Source organism: Schistocerca americana, chromosome 3, assembly GCF_021461395.2.
Source record: "Schistocerca americana isolate TAMUIC-IGC-003095 chromosome 3, iqSchAmer2.1, whole genome shotgun sequence".
NCBI classification, from domain to species: Eukaryota; Metazoa; Arthropoda; class Insecta; order Orthoptera; family Acrididae; genus Schistocerca; species Schistocerca americana.
The window spans coordinates 385,801,359-385,807,640 of record NC_060121.1 but is presented as its reverse complement, the minus strand read 5'-3'; positions in this window follow the sequence as shown (position 1 = coordinate 385,807,640).

Sequence of the window (6,282 nt, the reverse complement as noted above, 5' to 3'; positions counted from 1 at the left end):
CGCATGAAACCACAGACAGACTTCTAGTGGTGTACTGAGATGCTTCTGGAAAGTAGTGCATTGTAACATTTGCTTATAGCATTCAAAGCAACAGTCGACGCGAAGATTGTGCTACGTGAATGTAGGTGATTCTGATATGCGTTTTTTATAGTGTTTTTAAAATATTTTTTACTATACGTACAATTCTAAAAAAAGGAAGGTGTGAAGTTAGTGTGTTCAAAGCACATCCTTGTGCAGTGAATGTGAATTAATGAGTGATACTCATTTTGCAAGGAGTACGACATTTCTGAGGCACATAACGAACATCTGTGTCGCATAAATTAATTTTTCCGGGTTGTCGTGTGTTTGACAGTCAGTTGGAGACGGACCAGGAGTGCAGCCGGGATGCAGCAGCAGTGAAGTCTGGGACGCAGCGCTGGTGAGGTGCGGACATCCAGTGCTCGCCGACCGCTGGCGACACACATGAACTGTCCGATGGAGGGAGATTGGAGTGGGACGATCGTTGGTTGGACGTTCGGTTGGACGTCTCATCGGCCGACGTATATTTGGTCCATTCGCCGTTTCTGGGCCAGGGCAGTCGGTCAGTTGGCGTGGAGCAACAAGGAAGTCTCCGTCGCCCGTGCTCTGGCTGGGGCCGCTGGTAGTGTGCACGCGCGGTTGGAGCGTGAGGTTTTGCTTTCGGGTGCTATGAAGTTCGTCGCCCACCGATCATGGACATGAAAGTTGAATCCTCTCTTAACCTACTATCGAGCCTCAACTGTTTACATTTCTTCGTTCGATCCTGGTTGTCGCTTTTGGGACTTTCCTGCGAGCAATAACGTGTGTGTGTATTCAAGTTGGCTAAGATTCCAGCAGTCTTCCTGTGGAGTTTAACTTAATTTATTCCCCGTTATTGAAGTTTACCGGCGGTATCTTCTGCCTTTTGGGTGTTGACGTTCCGGTTACCTGCCCTGGTCGTTGACTTAATTTTCCGCAGTGTATTTTCCTCGTCGTGTTGCTGCTGTCCAGCACAGCTTGTAGTTCGACAGCTGAGATGTTGTTGATCGTTTTGGGCCCCAATATTCTGTGTGTCATTGTATTGAAAACCTGATGGTCGTTTTGCTGGTTGCGTGGAGCGGAATTGATTTTGTTGATTGGTCGGTCGGCTGTCTGTCGGTTGGGTTGCCTTCAGATTAAGATGTCGTTGGACAGCCTGCGTATCTCACCTAAACGGGCGTTAGTGTTACAATCTCAGGCCGACTCTTGGAAACGTCTAAAGCGCCGTTCCTTGTGTGTTACATAGTAATTTCCTTGTTTGGGTTTTAGTTTTTTGGTTGATGTGTGGCCTTCATCTGAGTGTCAATATCTCTTAAATTAATGTTCTTGACTTGCCCTTAATGCATGAGATTGTTATTCTTTATAGGGGCCTTCACCCGAATTTTATATGAAATGTTTTAAGATACGGCCTTCTGCCTTTTAAAATTTAAACTCTTCTTTCTAGGGCTTAAGCCGTTCAATTATTTGCTGATGTGCGGCCTTCAGCCGAGTTTTAATATCTCTTAAATGAATGTTCTTGTCTTGCCCTTAAGGCATAAGATTGTTATGCTTTTCTATGGGGCCTTCAGCCGAATTTTGCATGAAATAATATAAGGCCTTCTGCCTTTTGATTGAAACTCTTCTTATTGCTTAATATGCGGCCTCCAGCCAAGTTTCATGAAAATTAAATTGATAAGGCCTTCAGCCTGTTTAGATTGAAAATATTTTTGGGTGAAAGCTCCAGAAGAACCTCGTATTTCAATTTCTTGCTTAGGCCTTGTGTCTTGGATTTTGAGCGTGACTTTCAGCCGATCTAAAGTTAATCAAGGAGGTCGATTAAAGTTTTGAGTGTTTTGCAACCGTGTTTTAATATTCTGTGTTGATACATAAAGTTTGTATGTTGAGTGCAACTGACAGCAATTTATTTTGGCCCCTTTCCACAACCTAATCCGCCTTGTCCTGCTAGCCCAGGCATTTCATCTGCATCTCAGTACCCTGAGGAAGATAAATGAGAAACTTGCCAAAAGCATGGAACTTTAAAACAAATCTGCAATCTCTATTCAACTCAACTGGGGACTTGTGAAACAATGACGAAAGCGATTAGCATCTCTATTGATCAGTGACACCTTAGATTTTTTCTTTCACGGAACGCTTGTGCCTCAGATATGCAGTTATGAATGAGAAAAATACAACGTTATAGCACTTTTGGGGCCTAGAATAAAATTAGAGTTTAAAAATGCTAAGAAGAAGAGAATTTCAGAGCTGTTGTTGCGGTCAATTGAATGACGCTCCGCCTGGAATTTTACGCCACCCTTCACCGGAACAAGCATCCTCGATGCAAGCAACACTCCATGAATTTATGGAAAGTCGTTGGCAGTTAAAATGTTGGCTTTGAAATATCAGCAAAATCAACAGTATAACTGCGGTACGTGCATGAAGTTCTTTCTGTTACATCAATTCTGTTATTATAATTGTCATGTGCTGCTCTTCTCGATGGTTAACTTTGTTTGGAGGTGTTCTGCAGAGTCTGTACACCATGTGCCTTGTGGCTGCTTGTTCCCGAGAAAATGAACGGGTTGATTACTTGTGTGTTATCATATCTGTTTTATCTTGTGGTGTTTATTATTTATCTCTTAATGTACACGGTCTGCTTGCTCCTGTGTTTCAGCTGTAAAACTTAATACCTTCTACATATCCGTGCCAGTAGGAACTTATATGTTTGGTTATGATAAAAAATTAAATGCAACTGTAAAAGACAATAAACACTTATTGTGTATAAAGAACAAACTGGACTGAGGAAGAATGACTGAAGATGTTAATAACTATTGCTGTTCTGGTGATCAGTCCGAAGACTGGTTCGACCCGTCTCTCTCTCTCTCTCTCTCTGTTTCTGCAATTGTAACCCCTCCTATACTTCCCTCTAATACTAAACTGAAGAGCCCTTGATGCCTCAGACGGCATGTATCAGATGATACTTTAAGTCAATTTACGCGTTAATTTATTTTCTCCCCAATTCGGTGCATTACCTCTTCATTGGTTACGCGAACTGTCCATCTGATCTTTAGCTTTACTGTGTGTCACCATATTAGAAAAACTTATGCACTGAAGTGACAAAAGTCATGTGGTAACTCCCAGTACCGCGTCGGACATCTTTTAGTCCGGCGTAGAGCAACAACTCGACGCGACATGGACTCAACAAGTTGTTAGAACTTCCCTACGGAAATATTGAGTCATACTGCCTCTATAACCGACAGTATGTGCAGAAGTGTTGCCGGTGTAGGATTTTGTACACGAACTGACCTCTCAATTATGTCCCATAAATTTTCGATGGGATTCATGTCGGACGATCTGGGTGGCCAAATCATTCGCTCGAATTGTCCAGAATGTTCTTCAAACCACTTACGAACACCTGTGGTCCAGTGACAAGACACGGTTGTTTGGGAAAATGAAGTCCATGAATTGCTGAGAATGGTCTCGAAGTAGGCGAACAGAACCATTTCCTATCAGTGATCCGTTCTACTGGGGTAGTGAACACAGTTCATCCCATGTAAACACAGTTCACACCATTACGGAGCCACTACCAAATCGCACAGTGCCTTGTTAACAACTTTGGTCCATGGCTTCGTGTGGTCTACACCACACTCGAACCCTACCGCCAGCTCTTACCAATTGAAATCGGGACTTATCTATCCAGGGCACGGCTTCCCAGTTGTCTAGGGTTCGACTGCTACGATCAAGAGCCCAGGAGAGGCGCTGTAGGCGATTTCGTATTGTTAGCAAAAGCACTCGCGTCGGCCGTCTACTGCCATAGCGCATTAACGCTACAATTCCTCGCACTGTCCTAACGGATACGTCCGTCGTGCTCCACATTGACTTCTGCGGTTATTTCTCCAGTTTTGCTTTTCTGTTAGCACTGACAACTCTATGCAAACGCCGCTGCTCTCGGTCGTTAAGTGAAGGCTGTCGAAAACTGCGTTGTCCGTGGTGAGAGGCAATATCTGGAATTCGATATACTCGCTAGACTCTTGTCACTGTGTATTTCGGAATATTGAATTCCCTAACGATTTCTCTAATGGAACGGCCTATAACTCTGGCTCCAGCTATCATTCCGCGTTGAAAATGTGTTAATCCCAGTCGTGCGGCCATAGTCACGTCAGAAACCATTTCACATGAATCATCTGAGTGCAAATGACAGCTCCGTCAATGCACTGCCCTTTTATACCATGTGTAAGCGATACTACCCCATCTGTATAAGTGCTTATTGTTATCTCTTGAGTTTTGTCACCTCAAGGTATTAATATGATTATAAGACAAATGCAGGGAGGAAAGATAGATGCTTCCTATAGAAGAGTCCAATAGACGTTTGCAGAAAGGAGAAGCAGCTATATTAATATCAAGAGCTCGGATGACAAACCAGTACTAAACAAATAAGAGAGTGCTGAAAGCTGGAATAAATATGTAGGAGGTAGATACAAGGAAAATGAACTGGAAGACCATATTATAGAAAGGACGTTTAAGCAGATGAAGATGGGGTGGAAAATATGCTACTGTGAATAGAATTTGACAGAACATTGAAAGATCTAAATCGAAACAGGGCCCCTGAAGTTGATGACATCTTTCAGCATTACTGAAATCCTTGGGAGAGACCGCCATGACGAAACTGTTCCACCTGGTGTGCGAGACGTATAAACCAGGGGAAATGCCCACAGATTTCAAGAAGAATGTAATAATTCCAGTTCCTGAGAAAATAGGAACAATTATTATAGAATATTAAGGAACTATCAGCTATCTCATGCTTACAAAAAACTGACACGATTTATTTACAGAAATACGGAAATACTGGTAGAAGCTGACCTTTGGGAAGATCAATCTGTAAACTGGAGAAATGTAGAAACACGCGGGGCAATATTGGCTCTTTGACTTTATATGGTGCTTATAAACTGTCTTTACTGTACTACTGCTCGTTAAATTGTAATAAAATTGCCCTGATTAAAGAGACCTCCTTACTAGGTGTCCAAGGTCCAGAAGAACAATATAATCACATGATCTGACGGCCCCTCCTGGTACAATTCGACATACATACACTTAGCATTCCCTGGCATCTGCAATGATTTGTTAATGGAGCGAATTTGTCCTCATCTAATCTAACTTTGGATCCCATAAACAGGATATAGATTGTGCCTAGTGGGAGAGACATATATCATTTAGTGGATTCCTTTGTGGCTTATAAGACGTGACTGTTCGTAATTTTATAATACATCTTTAACAAAAAGACAGTGTATCAGTACAGTTAACAACTGGCAATCTTACCTTCTGGAATCTGAAACCAAATTATTAAAGTAATAGTAATCCTCGTTGGCCGTACAGTTCGTACTACATGAGACGTGGTTATTATCGATCCAATGATAGATCTGAAGGCACAAGATCATTTCCCTCACTTTGCATATGCAAGGCATTACTGCAAGCCCTCTTGGGCACTCATACTATCATAATGAAAAATATACTTTATGCAATTAAACTGATGAAAGGAAAGCAATATCAATGAATGAATAAATAAATGAATGAAAATCTTTTTACAAATAACGATAAGATTAACATTACATAGAAACGTGGTACCCACAAAACAGTCACACAAAGCCGTGAAATACACAATGTGGAAAAACCTTTAGGCGAATTAAATGCTTAACTTCATTATGAACAAACACAAAGGGTAAACAGATCGGAAGCTGCCCCACGTTAGTCATAAACGAGAATACCACGCCGCTATCCTTCCTGCTTTAATAACGAAAGAATACTCTTCCATTAAGGATCAACAAGTCGAAAATAAGAAAACACATTACTTTGCATTCCAGAGTAGGCGTATAGAGAAATATTGTGTACACTTCTCAGTAACACATTAAAAACACAGACAGCATGCTGCTTTCATATGTTGCTGTCCATCTTTCTCTATTTCTGTGTAATTCAGTGCAGCCACACTGAAAATTACATCATATCACACAAAAAGGCACTCCTGTGCTTCAGAATAGTTCAAAACAAATAGAAAGAAGAAGGCTTTATTCGCTTCCAAAGTCCAAAGCCATGGAGGAGTGTCAGCGCCCTCAGTTCTCACTAGGTGAGGACGCTTTCGCTTCACAAATCTTAATGACTAAAACGAAAATCGATTAGTGGACTCAAATATGACATCAAAGATTCCTCGCGAGTGATAGACACGTAAGAGCTTAATACACAGAAGTTGGTAAATTACTACAGAGCATTCCAATAATGGTT